Here is a 16,564-nt window from a genome sequence, read left to right as displayed (position 1 = left end):
GGCTTCCAAATACGACCAAGTAGCATGTGTTCACTTTGCACGTGTAAGTGACCTCATTGCGGCTGAAGGTGAATATCATCCATCATGCTATAAGAAGTTTCAAAGGAGCATTTCAAAAAAACAAAGGAGTGTTCAAAGCAAACAGATGTTGCTTTGGATTGACTTGTTGTCAAACTGAAAGAAACTGCTGTAAAAGCATGTCTTTCAACTTTCAGAGGTTTGGAAGAGATACATATTGTGAACTGGCAATGACTGCAGATATTGAAATTTCTTTCATGAGTAGAAGGGCTGCATTCAAAGAGAAGCTGCAGATGAATACAAAGAATGTGTATGACTTGCATTATCAAAGCAAGAAACACTGCTTGACCCATCAAGTTTGCACACCTCCCTTTCTCCACTCTCATGTCTGAGGGTGAAGCAACATCAGCAATATCCATATTCCAGCCTCCCAATGAAGGATTTCTGGAGTTGGTGCATGTAGCTTTGAAAATGAAAACTGACATTCTTGCATAACCCAAGTACAAGGGCTTTTGTATCAATGAAGAGGAAACAATTGACTGTCTCCCTGAAAACCTCTTTATGGTATGTTTCTTTGCCTGATGTTTGGTGGGCAAAGTCTCTTGAAAGAAGATCCAGAACATAGATGAAGCGGATGTGAAAGAGAGCAATTCCAACATTCAGATAAGGCTTTTGAGTGTAGCACAAGACCTTGTATACAATGTGAGTGGAGGTACACATTGGACTCCCAAGCGTGTTGGTCTTGCCAGCACTTTGCGTCAGGCCATCAGATCAAAGGAGCTTGTTCAGTTGTTTCACATTGCTGGCCACTTAATCAACGACTACAACCTGCTGCAAGTCTACACTGCCTTGGCTGAGAGTACATTAGATACCATGGATCTTGTAACAGGATCAGTTGTACCAACCAACTTTGTGCAGAACAGATTCGTTCACTTCATGTGTTATGACATTGACATCAATGACACAAGTTTTTATGGAAAGAACAATTTTCATGCCACCCAACTGGCTGCTTGGCAGCGAGGTCCTGAAGCAGATCATAGGGATGAAAAACTTAAAACCTTCAAAATATGCAACTCTCAAAGTTCTTCAAGTTATGGAACAACTTTTTCAGCAGCAGTAATAGAGGGAAAAGCAGAGTCAACTTACAAGTGATACTTAGAAGAGTTGTTCCACCAAGTTGGCAAACAACTACCAGGCGGTTACCAGGCGGAAACTGACATGGCATTCTTTGTGAAGCGACAGAATGAAGAAGTCAAAGTTGAATGAACAGACATACAGCAAAGTCTCGCCTGAGATGACCATCATTGGCTACATGCCTATTGTCCAGGCCCCTGCCCATGAATTGGACACACTGAATACAGTGGTACTGAGATGCAAACGGGTTGTAAGAAAGCTTGGACAGCACCATGTTGTAATTACAATGGATGAAGTATCGTACTGAGAGCTCATTGAACTGAAATGGGCAAAGGAGGAGTATCAGAGCGTTCTGATTGTCAGATTTGGTTTTCTGCACTCATCATTAAACTTTGTCAAAGCCATTTGCAAGCATGTCCAATAATCTGGAATTCTGGATGTATGGACCAAGACGAACACACTTGGACCCTGAACAGCAGAGCACATCATAGCAGGCAAGTCATATGCAAGAGGACTGAGGACATACAAGCTGATTCTTCAGGCCGTGCAGAGAATTCTTCTTCCTGAGCTTCTGAAATATAATAACAATCAAGAACCTTTATCTGAGGAAAGAAATAGAACCGAGATCTTAGTCTGAAAAAGCAGATGACCTCATCTCCCTGCTGATTTCACAAGAGTTCTGGGATGTCATGGAAACCTATGTTGCTGACAATGACAACCCAAACTTCAAGTTCTGGTGGAGTTGCATGCCAATGGTTGAGATAATTCTCCTCCTCACCAGAGCTCAAAGAGACGGAATATGGAAACTACACCTGTATGCCTTGCAGGCCATGTTTCCTGTCTTCATGTGATATAACCACACAAACTATGCTCACTGGAGAACAGCCTACCTCAATGAGATGCACCAGTTTCCTGCAGAAACGAAGGATGAATTTAATGCCAACAACTTTGTCATGAAATGTGGGACTCCAGAGTTCAACCAAGTGGATCCTGGCTACCATCAGGAATGGCTGATTGAAAAAGACAAAATGGGTGCAAGAATCATTGGAATCACAAAGACATCTTCAGCTCTGAGCAGATGGGTACTCTCATACAATCTTCGATCTCACCTGGCCTTTAAAACAAAAGAAGTGTTTGGCCTTCGATCAGATGATTCCCTCATGCACAATTAATCCAAGGAAGGCAGACAAAACCAAGAAAACAAAGATGCAGATTGTCTAATGAAGACTTTGAAGAGCTTCAACATGTTTTCCAGCGACATGCCTCCATCTTTACAAAATATTGCAAACGAAGACCTGGCAACAAAGGAGATTGAAGAAGACCTGCTGCCAGCTGAGAGGAAAGGATGAGAGCAGTTGAATGCCTTTGTTACAGACAGGCTTTTGCCTTGTGACAAGAGTAACACCAAATTCAGACACTCTTCCAAAGAACAAGTTTCTTACATTTTCGTCCCTGTTTGAAGAAAGAACAGTTGCTCTTAACAACATACAGATCTTCGAGGTGGTACAGTGATAACTGGCAAAGCAGATTTTAACATTCTTCAACGTCTCACGACCTATGAAGCTTGGCAGGATGTAAATCTCCATGAGATTCTCAACCACAAGCTTCTGCCTATCCCACATGCGGTCTGAATGGTGATCTTTGGTCTGGATCCAAGGCAATCTTCGCTCAAGTCCTGACTGCTGAAATAACTTGTCCCCCTGTGCTTGAAGCAACATATCTTCAAGAAAACCCAACTTTGATCATCGAAGGACAAGTACATGTAGCAATTGGAAAACCTCATAAACTTTTGGAGACTCAGATAATGCATTTGAAAGGTTGTCTTTCAGAGTAAGATTCTGTTTAAGTGGTTTGGTTTTGCTTTGCTTCCAAGTAAATCGAGCAACATCCCACTTCAAAACATGTAGGAATGCAAACTGTGTGTGTGTGTGTGTGTGTGTGTGTGTGTGTGTGTGTGTGTGTGTGTGTGTGTGTGTGTGTGTGTGTGTGTGTGTGTGTGTGTGTGTGTGTGTGTGTGTCCATTGGGACCATACTCTGGGCAGAGCATTGGTGCTACTCAAGCAGTCTCCTTGGCTATTGGGCACAATCCTGGACAGGTCGCCACTCCGACACAGTATACCAGCATGCTGGCACTCATTTTGCCGACCTCGGAAGGATGACAGGTCGAGTTAACCCCACCTGGTATTATTTCAACAGCTGAGTGGGATTTGAACTCAGGACCATAAGATCCCAAGCCAACCACACAAACCATTAAGCCAACACCAGGCATATATATATATATATATATATATATATATATATATATATATATATATATATATATATATATATATATATATATATATATTGTTGCTGATTCGCGCCCGCCGGCGTGCTGACGGCCACGTAACTCGAATCGCGGCACGTCGCCCACCGGACGGACAATCCAGTCGTGACCCTCTCGGACTAACGCCGGGAACCAGTCACGGGTGGACCTTTCGGTCTCACCGCGATCGAGCCAATCAGCCCCCGCGTGGGATAGGGTTGCTCGCCAAATTCGACCTACCTAAGTACCCACGCGGAGGGTAGACCGGGCGATCGCACCTCGCCGCAGGTCGACTTCGGACACGGGCCACTTAAGCGACCCGTTCCGTACTATCAGAATAACCGAGCGGTGTTATCGTCGACCTCGACGGTTCGATTGATTATCGGGCGTATTCAGCCCACTACCAACCCTTTACGTGAAGCAAGATGAGGATTCAATGGGAGAAAAAGACGAAGCGAAGCGGGAGAACAGTTCAATAATAAAGCACATTTATTCGCGGCACACGGGAAGCACACATATTCAATTCCACCAAAAGCACACAGAAAAAACACAATTCCATTTACACAAAAAGCAAATATAAAAGCGAAAACAATGCAGAGCTAATACCGACTACCGAGCACACGGCAACACTTATACAATTCTACTTCACAGACGGCGCCGACAACACATACCCAAAACCAAGGAAAAGAAATACCCTCAAGGATGAGGCGGGCCTGAGGCCGAGACCGGGTCGCGCCTACCCGTCTGGTGATGAGACGCGGAGCGGCGATGGCGCCTCACTCCGCGGGCCTCGCGGACAGTGTCTGGCAGGGGGTGGGAAAGGGGCCCCCTTGGTCGCACTATCTCAGCGCGGGGGGAAACAGGAGGGGGTTGCTGATGCTCGGGGTATAGAGGATCTTTATTATCCCTGGTGTGCGTCTCCACCTCGGCCAGGTCGCGCTGCCGGCCTTCCTCGGGCGTGCAGCTCCCGGCACCGTCGCGAGCACCCCCTCGTCTGCCTTCGCCGCTGCCGCCTCTCCGCCTCTGGACTCTCCGACTCTTTTCTTCTTGACTCTCCGACCGACTCTCTTCAGCTTCTCCAGCTACTGCAGGCTTCGGGCTCCAGACTTCCACACGGCCCTGACTGACGAACACGGTCCTTTTATCCCCCCGTAGCTTCGCCTTTGACCCCCTCCCTTTGACCTTTCACCTCGCTCCCCATTGGCCCGAGAAAAAGTGGGCGTGAAGGCTTCTTGATCCACAAATTTGCATATATCGATCGTCCTGGAGGCGGGGCCAAATCGTCCCTCGCTCACCGATTGGACGGCAAAAAGTGGGCGTGTGTCGTTTTTGATCCGTTTTTGAAGCACAAAATCCGTGATTTTGTACACGCTGTTCGACGCGCGCTCTGCACGAATCCAACACCGGTACCCACAGCGGGGCAAGAACGGTGGCGATGCTACGGTTGCGAGGTGTGACATGAAGGTCGTGGCGGTTGTGGTGAAGCGGTGGTTGTGGTCGGTGGTTGATGTTGTGGTTGTGATCATGGCGGTTGGTCCAAAATAAAGATAGTAAAAGAAAAACGGCTATCCTAAGAGTCGCAGCTCGCATAAATGACATGTATTCCCACTAGACAACGGGTTTGGGCCTAACTACACATGCACTTACCGAGATACCTCACCTAAGGGACGTGAATGGTGGTTTGCGAATTTGGTAACCACAACACCACCCCCTTCCCTTTTTACAGACTCGTCCCGAGTCGTCAAATTTTCGTGTGCCATCATGTGTAGTTTTCCCCTAGTACATTTTACCTACGGATCCCTGAGTGCGACATTCATGGTATTCGTGTCCCCAAAATAAATAACCTGAGGACTGCGTAACTACCTAAACAAACTCACTCACACGGACGACTTAAATAAAATTGCCGGCGCTAGACAGACATGCCGGGGGCGCACTCATATTTACAGTACATCTTAACCTTAACTTACAAATTTTACACTAAACCATGGCCCAGGATCACTGAACTCTGCAAAAGAAAAGCAGTTAGCAGGGAGCCAGGCTGCCCACATGCAGTCTCTGGCTCAAAACAATGCAGGTGACAGGGAACGTGGCTGGCTGCTCACACGCAGTCCAAGGCCTTCCCTTTTGAACTGAACGCAGTGAACCACAACGGTGCATGGGCTGCACAAACGCAGTCTCCGTGCCAGCTCAAGTGGCACACGCAATGAACACAACGAATGGATGGATGAATGGTTGGACGCAAACACGGTGCACGGGCCGCCACTGCAGGCCCGTGTTGTAGCTGCCAACAGGGCAGTTCTTGCAGCTTGCAAACTGTTGCCTTGATCCTGGCGCACATGGAAATGAACAGGGGGGGCAAAGCAAAAATTGAACGGGGCTGGTGAACCTGGGCAGTGGGCATGGCAAAGGCAGCAGGCAAACACAGCCCGCAGAAGAAGGCCGCTGCAGGCAAACACAGCCCGCAGATGAACTGGCCGGCACAGGCCTTGAAGAAAAACAGCCAGCAGATGAACTGGCCGGCACAGGCCTTGAAGCAAACACGGCCAGCCGATGAAGTTGGCCAGCTCTTGCCGTTCAGTGGAGGTTGGTGGAGGGGGTGCGGTGGTGGTGGCCACTTGGAAGGCGGGCTCGGACCTACCTACCTGTCTCCCTCCCACCTATCGCCTTTGCCTGTCACTGTACATACCCACTCCCTTAATTTGTCAAACCCCAATTTAGCCCCAACTTATTTTTTTTTGTTGTTTTTATTTTTACTCCCCCACTATAAATCGTCCCCTAACCCCCTTTATCGTCCTTGTTCGGCTAACCTATTCTGTCACCTAGCCTACTCCCAACCCCTACGTTCCCTTCCCGGAGGGGAATAAGGGAGAGCTAACGTCCTGTGTCGAGGCCCAACGAAGCCTCAGAATGGCCTCCCCAGAGTTCGGCGATCTATAACCAAAGTGGGTCCAGCGGCCCACAACGACAGCGAGGGGATGGATGGTGCGGAGGGGTACACTTCCTAATCTACCCTATCCATTTAACTGTTAAACTACCCCGGGGCTTTCAACAAGCGCCTCTCGCTTAAACTATTGGTTCTAACAACCCAGATTCCCGTCGCCTGTGTTGGTGTCCTTACAATTTCGGGCCTCGCCCCCCAATTTTCTCTCCGTGCCCTCACACGGTCTCCTGGCTGGGACACGTGGCTCCCTTTGGCAGGCACGACCCTCTGCCGAATCTCCCGCTATGGCACCCCCGGGCACTACACTGCCTCCGAGCCTACCAGCTCCCTAACACCGGGGAGTGCCCCCCATGGCACCTCCCCTGAAACGCACACGTGGCAGGCTGGCTTCCCAGGCCCCTTTCCGAGGGTCACCCTTGCCCACAACACTGCCCACGCGGCTAATGGCGCCCCGGGCCCCCGCACCAAGCAGGCGCACCCGTGCCCACTACGCTATCCCAGCCCCCCATGGGCCCTTGGCCTACCACGGCCGACTAGCCTGGTGCCCGGGGTACCCACTCAGCGATACTCACCTTTCGCAGCCACGCTCCCAAGCCCGTCAACAGGGCTCCTGCACCCCTCCAAATGGGTCTCGAGCCTACTTTCCCACCAACAGCAAAACGACCTCCATTTTTCAATTTGACTAACCCAGCTAACTCACTTTACTCTGACCCCGGGGTCCCTTGGGCGGGAGTCACTCCTCCCCCCAATCACTCATCGCACCATGCATTCCCCATTCACTCCATACACACAGACCCGCTGGCCTCACTGACTCACCAAGTACTCACCTCACAACTCTCCAACTCTTCAACACACACACCGCTGAACTCTGCCATCCTTCTAACTACATCCCCTAACTAACTCGTGCTCCCACGTCGTCCCTTAAACTATAGCACGTTCCTTTTAACCTACGTAGCTAAGCTACGTCCCCACTACACATTTACTGTCTGTCACTGTCTCCAAATCATCAAAAATCATTTCCCATTTTCCCATCCTAAATCTGGCTACAATCCCTCTAACGAATCCATTCCACGGACTCCATGAGGACTTACCCCTGCCCCATGAAGTCGGTCTAACTAAGCTAACCCTTCCCCCTAACTAGTTTCCATCCTGTGCCCAGGTGTCAAGGGGGTCTTTCACCCTTTGCCCAGGAATCCTGTGCACCCGAAAGTGAGGCTTGTTCTTTTTTTTATTTTTTATTTTTTTTCATGCGCAGCACCTGCGCGGCAACTCAGAGCTCGCGCACTTTACACCTGCCCGTGACGTCATGCAGCTGCACGTGTTCCTCGTCCCTCCTTGGACGCTACCATCCGGCAGAGATACCCCTCCTGCCGGATTCCAACCACACGTGCAGCCATGACGTCACCGTGCGCAAAAAAAAAAAAAACACAAGCCCCACGTCTCGAGGGGTTCCCCACGCGAACACATGTGCTTTGCCCGTTGGAGCTTAACACACACGATCGCGTGGAGAACCCGTCCGGTCCAAATCCGTTTACCTGCCTAAACTTTGTCCGTCCGCGGGATCGGCAAATCCACCGCGTGCGTTTCCGGACCGGGACTTCACTCTCGCAAGCGAGCACGTGGCGGTCTCGTGCGTTGCACAGCACGAACCGCGTGCTCACTGCTGGGTGAACCCGGCACGGTCCCCGAAACAACTGCAGCCGCTACCCGGCTTTCTCTGCTCACATGTCTCCGTCGTCGCCTCCATTCCACCCACGCACACCTGCGTGTTACGATGCACACAGTCCACTCCATTACATTCACACCGGGAGACGCGGCTGCGTGCTCCCGCATGCCAACCGACATCTCCCTCACATACCGCTCTCTCACACACACGGTCTCCCTTGCACACAGCGACCTTGCACACGGCCGTTCACTCACGCGTGCCTCACTACTCACACAAACCATACTACTTACACACGCGGGGGCACTCACCCGCGGTGCCTCATCCACACTCCGTGCCTCACTCACACGCGGGGGCACTCACCCGCGGTGCTTCACTCACACTGGCCGTTCCATCCACACATACGGTCTCACTCACACACGGTGCCTCACCCACACACGCGGGGGCACTAACCCGCGGTGCCTCACTCACACTCCGTGCCTCATCCACACACGGCGTGCTGCGAAGCACGTACTCTGGCACCATCGCCACCACACCACTCACACACGGGGTCGCTTCCACACACGGGGACGCACTCACGCCTTGCACCACACACACAGGGACAACTACACTGGGGATTTGTGTCCCCACAAGGGTCTCCGGGGCCTCTATACCCCCCAAGCTCTCCGTGCACCCGTCCACAGCACTCGTCCCCTCAACCTCGCAAAACACGACCGAACTCACCTGGTCGTGACTCGCCTCAAGGGGGCATACTCCCTCCCCTCGTTCCTGGAGGAGGTCATCCAGGTGCTCGCACTGGGTCTCTACCCAGTCCGCCAGCTCACCCCCATTATCCTCCACTACCTCTGTGTGTGTGTGTGCGTCACTTACCCCGTCTTCCTCGTGTAGTCTTTCCTCTATTTTTTCTATCTCCCGTGTCTCTGCCAACTCTTCACCCTTTACCTCCCTTGTCTCAACTATTATTTCCTTTGTCACGGCCTTCATGCCCGCCTGCAGGCATCGGCCCATGTTCTGCGTCTCACCCCGTAGCTTTTTCATTTCTTCCTTCATTTGCTGTGTATTCGCATCCATCGTCGTTTTCACTTCATTTGTATTTGTATCCATCTTTTCGTTCATGCCTTTCATTTCGTTTTTCATTTCATTTGTATTTGCATCCATCCTTGCTGTCATTGCCGCCAGCATGGCGCATAGCTGGGCCATGTCGGATGCACTCAGCTGAGCCGTTTCGGCAAGGGTTGGGGAAGGGTTTTGGTGGAGAGGGGGGGGGAGGTGTCATACACCGCTGCCGCACCCACCTCAGGTTCTGGGTTCAGTTGGGCGAGTCCGTGTTCCTGCACAATCAACATTTCCTGCTCGGGGATTCCATCCTGGACCATGGATTCTACATTATTACACATATACATTTCTAATACCCCCGGCTCCCGCTCGCCTTGAGACGCCATCTTGCTTCTCGTGAAGGGTTAATTTAACTCGCTCGTAATTTGGAGGGAATCGGGGGTCGCTTCTCTCACCCCTGGACCGATTCCCGTGAATTTAATTGGAGACAGGAGAGCCCGTTTTCCTGTTCTCCGATACCAGTGCCGCGAGGAGGGCGATGAATTTGTATCGCACGACCTGACACCAGTGTTGCTGATTCGCGCCCGCCGGCGTGCTGACGGCCACGTAACTCGAATCGCGGCACGTCGCCCACCGGACGGACAATCCAGTCGTGACCCTCTCGGACTAACGCCGGGAACCAGTCACGGGTGGACCTTTCGATCTCACCGCGATCGAGCCAATCAGCCCCCGCGTGGGATAGGGTTGCTCGCCAAATTCGACCTACCTAAGTACCCACGCGGAGGGTAGACCGGGCGATCGCACCTCGCCGCAGGTCGACTTCGGACACGGGCCACTTAAGCGACCCGTTCCGTACTATCAGAATAACCGAGCGGTGTTATCGTCGACCTCGACGGTTCGATTGATTATCGGGCGTATTCAGCCCACTACCAACCCTTTACGTGAAGCAAGATGAGGATTCAATGGGAGAAAAGACGAAGCGAAGCGGGAGAACAGTTCAATAATAAAGCACATTTATTCGCGGCACACGGGAAGCACACATATTCAATTCCACCAAAAGCACACAGAAAAAACACAATTCCATTTACACAAAAAGCAAATATAAAAGCGAAAACAATGCAGAGCTAATACCGACTACCGAGCACACGGCAACACTTATACAATTCTACTTCACAGACGGCGCCGACAACACATACCCAAAACCAAGGAAAAGAAATACCCTCAAGGATGAGGCGGGCCTGAGGCCGAGACCGGGTCGCGCCTACCCGTCTGGTGATGAGACGCGGAGCGGCGATGGCGCCTCACTCCGCGGGCCTCGCGGACAGTGTCTGGCAGGGGGTGGGAAAGGGGCCCCCTTGGTCGCACTATCTCAGCGCGGGGGGAAACAGGAGGGGGTTGCTGATGCTCGGGGTATAGAGGATCTTTATTATCCCTGGTGTGCGTCTCCACCTCGGCCAGGTCGCGCTGCCGGCCTTCCTCGGGCGTGCAGCTCCCGGCACCGTCGCGAGCACCCCCTCGTCTGCCTTCGCCGCTGCCGCCTCTCCGCCTCTGGACTCTCCGACTCTTTTCTTCTTGACTCTCCGACCGACTCTCTTCAGCTTCTCCAGCTACTGCAGGCTTCGGGCTCCAGACTTCCACACGGCCCTGACTGACGAACACGGTCCTTTTATCCCCCCGTAGCTTCGCCTTTGACCCCCTCCCTTTGACCTTTCACCTCGCTCCCCATTGGCCCGAGAAAAAGTGGGCGTGAAGGCTTCTTGATCCACAAATTTGCGTATATCGATCGTCCTGGAGGCGGGGCCAAATCGTCCCTCGCTCACCGATTGGACGGCAAAAAGTGGGCGTGTGTCGTTTTTGATCCGTTTTTGAAGCACAAAATCCGTGATTTTGTACACGCTGTTCGACGCGCGCTCTGCACGAATCCAACACCGGTACCCACAGCGGGGCAAGAACGGTGGCGATGCTACGGTTGCGAGGTGTGACGTGAAGGTCGTGGCGGTTGTGGTGAAGCGGTGGTTGTGGTCGGTGGTTGATGTTGTGGTTGTGATCATGGCGGTTGGTCCAAAATAAAGATAGTAAAAGAAAAACGGCTATCCTGAAGAGTCGCAGCTCGCATAAATGACATGTATTCCCACTAGACAATGGGTTTGGGCCTAACTGCACATGCACTTACCGAGATACCTCACCTAAGGGACCTGAATGGTGGTTTGCGAATTTGGTAACCACAACAATATATATATATATATATATATATATATATATATATATATATATATATATATATATATATATATATATATATATATATATATATATATGTATATATATATATATATGTATATATATATGTATATATATATATATATATATATGTATATATGTATATATATATATATATATATATATATATATATATATATGTATATATATATATATATATATATATATGTATATATATATATATATATATATATATATATATATATATATATATATATATATATATATATATATATATATATATATATATATATATATATATATATATATATATATATATATATATATATATGTATATATATATATATATATATATATATATATATATATATATATATATATATATATATATATATATATGTTTGTTTATATATATATATATATATATATATATGTTTATATATATATATATATATATATATATATATATATATATATATATATATATATATATATATATATATATATATATATATATATATATATATATATATATATATGTATATATATATATATGTATATATATATATATATATATATATATGTATATATATATATATATATATATATATATATATATATATATATATATATATATATATATATATATATATATATATATATATATATATATATATATATATATATATATATATATATATATATATATATATATATATATATATATATATATATATATATGTATATATATATATATATATATATATATATATATATATATATATATATATATATATATATATATATATATGTATATATATATATATATATATATATATATATATGTATATATATATATATATATATATATATATATATATATATATATATATATATATATATATATATATATATATGTATATATATATATATATATATATATATATATATATATATATATATGTATATATATATATATATGTATATATATATATATATATATATATATATATATATATATATATATATATATATATATATATATATATATATATATATATATATATATATATATATATATATATATATATATATATATATATATATATATATGTATATATATATATATATATATATATATATATATATATATATATATATATATATATATATATATATATATATATATATATATATATATATATATATATATATATATATATATATATATATATATATATATATATATATATATATATATATATATATATACTGAACACAAATATAAACGCACCAAGCGATTGTTACTATTGACCTCGAACTCATTAATACTAAATCTTCACAACAATTTGGTTATAGAATCCATGACAATTGAGCATTAAATTTCAAAGAGTTCCTTGAGAATTCTGGCGACAGTCTTTGCGCTACAGCAGCCGACACAACCGAGGTGTCACTGTCAGAGTTCACACAGTCAGTAGCGGGTGTGTCCACCGTTGGCGTCGCGCAGAGCGGTGCATCTCCGGCGCATGGACATCACCAGATTATCGATGGTGGCCTGAGGGATGTTTTCCCATTCCTCCTGGAGAGCCACACGGAGCTGGAGGACGTTCTCTGGGACTGCGTAACGTTGTCGTACGCGTCGATCAAGAACGTCCCAAAGGTGCTCGAAGGGCGACATGTCGGGAGAATATGGAGGCCAGTCGAGGACAGCAATGTCCTCCTCACCGAGGAAGTCCATGCAGATCCTGGCAACATGGGGACGAGCATTGTCTTGCTGAAACGTCACATGGTGAAGGCGCACAAACGGCACGACGATGGGTCTGAGTATCTCGTCCCTGTACCGCTGCCCGTTCAAGTTGCCTTCAATGAAATGAAGCCGAGTGCGCTCTCCATGGCATATGCCTGCCCACACCATAACACTGGCACCACCGTGTGACACCCGACGAAGGACATTGGCGTCAGTGTAGCGCTTCCCAGCCCGACGCCAGACGCGGAGTCCGCCATCAGCCCGATACAGCTGGAACCGCGACTCATCGGTGAACAGCACTCTCCTCCATCGTGCGAGGGTCCAGCGCAAGTGAACATTGGCCCAGTTCAGTCGGGTCTGACGCCGGACTGCAGTGAGGTCGAGTCCCCGGTGTGGTCGGCGGGCTCGGAGGTTGGCCTCCCTCAAGCGGTTACGCACCGTCTGGGCTGAAATGCGCCTGTTATGCAGCCCGACAGTCTCATCGGCAGTCCTCGTGGCCGGTCGGAGTCGATCCCGGAGATGTTGCAGCCTCATGTGACGATCCTGACCGGCGGTGGTCACACGTGGTCGCCGGGCATGTGGGCGGTTCACGGTGCTTCCAGTCTCTCTGAGGCGCGTTCTCAGGCGGCTAATGGTGGAGTGGTGGACATTGAAGTGTGCTGCAACGGCCCGTACTGACGTCCCAGCATTCAGCATGCCAATGGCGCGCTCCCTCAAGATTTGTGACATCTGTGGCATGTTGACATTTGGCACCAGTCCACATTTTGGGGAGGCCTTTTATAGGGCAAGCTATAGGGAGTGTTTGTGTCCTGGTCACGCTCACTGACCATCACTCTGTCAAGCCCCATGGTGCTCATGGGAAGGATTACTCAACGTGTGAGTCCACACACTCAGAGTGGTCAATTTCAATGGGAACAACTGTCTTGAGCAAAACAAAGGAACCATTGCTCAAACATATCATCGGTTTGACCATTTTCCCATAATGGCAATCTTGACTTCGATATTTAGGTTGGTGCGTTTATATTTTTGTTCAGATATATATATATATATATATATATATATATATATATATATATATATATATATATATATATATATATATATATATATATATATATCTGGACACAGCTGAGGTTGTGAATCTGCTAATGTCACCCCACGACGGCTGACGTTGTGTTCCCACCATTTGGAGAGGTTCTTATTTGAAAAGGTCAAAATGTCTGAATCTATCAAAGCCTACCTCATGATCCAGGCAGTTGGAAAATGAGTTAACTGATGGGATTTGGTGTTGTATGTGTGATACTAAGAGTTCGTGTGCACCTTTTCGTTGTTGTGCTGCTGGGTCACAACCTCCGTTGCCTGTGCATCTTCTTTTTGTGTACAGTCGAGGCTCGTGGAAGAGCTCGTGCGCTGCACGGATCAGGACGTAACAAACAAGAACAAGACACAAAACACACATGCATGGGGTGGACAAGATGGACAAAGAGGGAAAACTGGAAAATTGTAAGGAGGAGGTTATTTTGGTGGGATTAATAATTGTAGCAAAGATCATGGTTTTGGATTGGGGAGACAGAGAGCCCACTGACCTGTCTGCGATGGTGAAGTGATGGGCCCGTACACTCAGCTTCATCATGGGGTATTCCAATTATCCTGAAGGCCTTGGTTTCCATGGCATCAAGCTGAGCAAGAGGTGAGATTGGGGAGGCAGCTCAGAGGAGAGAGCATTACTCCATCAACCTGAGGATGAAGGACTTGTTGGTGGATATGAATTCAGGTGTGCCAAGGAAGGACTTTGCACGACGGAGGATGCCCAGTCGGCGACTTTCTTTGGAGGCCAACTTAAAATTATGGTTTCTCCAAGAAAGATCATGGCTGTGAGTGAGACCCAGGACTTTGAATGACTGAACCCTCTGGTTGAAATGTCGTGACTTTGTGGTTGTGTAAGTTGTGGAATAACTGGTAGAGTTTGGCATCACATTGTTGAGTGTGGAACATTAATCTTGTTTCCTCCTCTTTCGCTGCTGTGCTCTGTACCATCTGGTACTTGCCATTTGTATTATGGAGGTGCATAACTGTATGGGTTTGTCCAGGTTCTCCCCAGTTATACCACCTTGCACATTTTGAGTTACTGCATCTCCTGGACCATAAATCTTTGACATTTGTTGTTCATGTTGGCCAGGATCTGGTTACCATCCAGGTCAAATTCGTGGCCCGATGAACACAACAGTTTATTACAGCTGTCTGTTATCTTGCATGAGTTGCTCTTTCATACTCATCTAAAATTAGTTCCAAATTCCTTCCAGTCTCACCAATATCTATTTTTCCATAGTCCTTACTTGTGAAACAATATACTACACTCAATTTGTTCAGAGTTTGAATCCTGTCTCTTAGCTCAGTGATTATGTTTGGAATTCTGCGAAAATGTTTTGTATACTACACCGATCCCTGCACTGTGGACAATTTTACCAATGAATTCCAAAAGTCCAAGTTAATTATATATTATGTACCAATACATATTTTGCAATACGTAGTGTCCAATTCTTTTTGTGCCAGTCTTGGTTTTCTTACTTAGGCTCAGGAGAAACTCTTTGCTGCACCAACTTTTGAGCTTCACCTTTCTCGCTTGTATTTATTTTTGTTCCCGCTCCTCCGACAAGGTCGGAGACAGAAATATTAAAATGAGCTCCATCCGACCGACCGATTAATCTGTCCATGTACTTTTGTGTACGTGATATTTCAAAAACCGTCAAACATTTCGCCTTCATAATGTAGATATCTATTCCCCCTGACATTATCTCCACCTGATTAGATAATGGATGTGATTGGCCGAATTCTGTTACTATGGCAACTATCTCGGTAATTTTGCTGTTGTATGATATTTGTGTGGCTGTTCTTGTCTTGTTTCAGTTGCATTGTTCTCAAAAGAGGGCAGTCATGCAATTAAATTGTCTGATATTCGTGCAGTGGTTCATTTTATTCATGCAATTGCATTATTCAATAATGTCATTATTCAATAATGCACCAAGTTGTCAGGTTCCATGCATCACTGCGATTGTGGCTGAATAGATTGCACAAATTAAAATCCAGTAAGTTGTGAGTGTGAGGGCGGTTTTCTGTGTCCCGATGTCTTCAGTAAGTTGTTTGGTTATTGGTAACCCTCACCATCCAAAAGAGCTGATTTTCTCCTTTTTTCCATCTCTCTTGTGAAAATGATGCAGGGAAGACCTGGCAGAGATGATCACAAACATTGTCGACCAAATCCCAATGCGCAGTGGCAAAGTGTCATCATGTACCTGTTCCAGCACTGTGGTAGCCAGTTCTCATTGGACCCCATGATCTTTCATTCATGCTCCTCCATAACAAGGTTAGCTCCACAATTATTATGTTCTATCAATACCTTTGTGATCAATATCTTCCTGACATCTTTGTTCTTTGTTCCTTTCACACTTCTTTATACTT

The 16,564-nt window shown here is 46.3% G+C and overlaps 1 long non-coding RNA gene across 1 annotated transcript in view; it reads left to right on the top strand.

Moving 5' to 3' along the window:
- The window catches only part of LOC147011035 (uncharacterized), a 50,500-nt gene that overhangs the window by 13,333 nt on the left and 20,603 nt on the right, over nt 1–16,564 (top strand). Inside the window, exon 3 of the long non-coding RNA XR_015052301.1 lies at nt 16,324–16,469. This is a non-coding gene — a long non-coding RNA (uncharacterized LOC147011035). The remainder of the gene's footprint in view (nt 1–16,323; nt 16,470–16,564) is intronic.

The sequence above is a fragment of the Eptatretus burgeri genome, chromosome 16, assembly GCF_056783735.1.
Source record: "Eptatretus burgeri isolate ZD-2024b chromosome 16, Ebu_testis_v1, whole genome shotgun sequence".
Classification (NCBI taxonomy): domain Eukaryota; kingdom Metazoa; phylum Chordata; class Myxini; order Myxiniformes; family Myxinidae; genus Eptatretus; species Eptatretus burgeri.
Note: the sequence above shows the minus strand (reverse complement) of the source record. Positions and strands in the feature narration are given on the sequence as shown.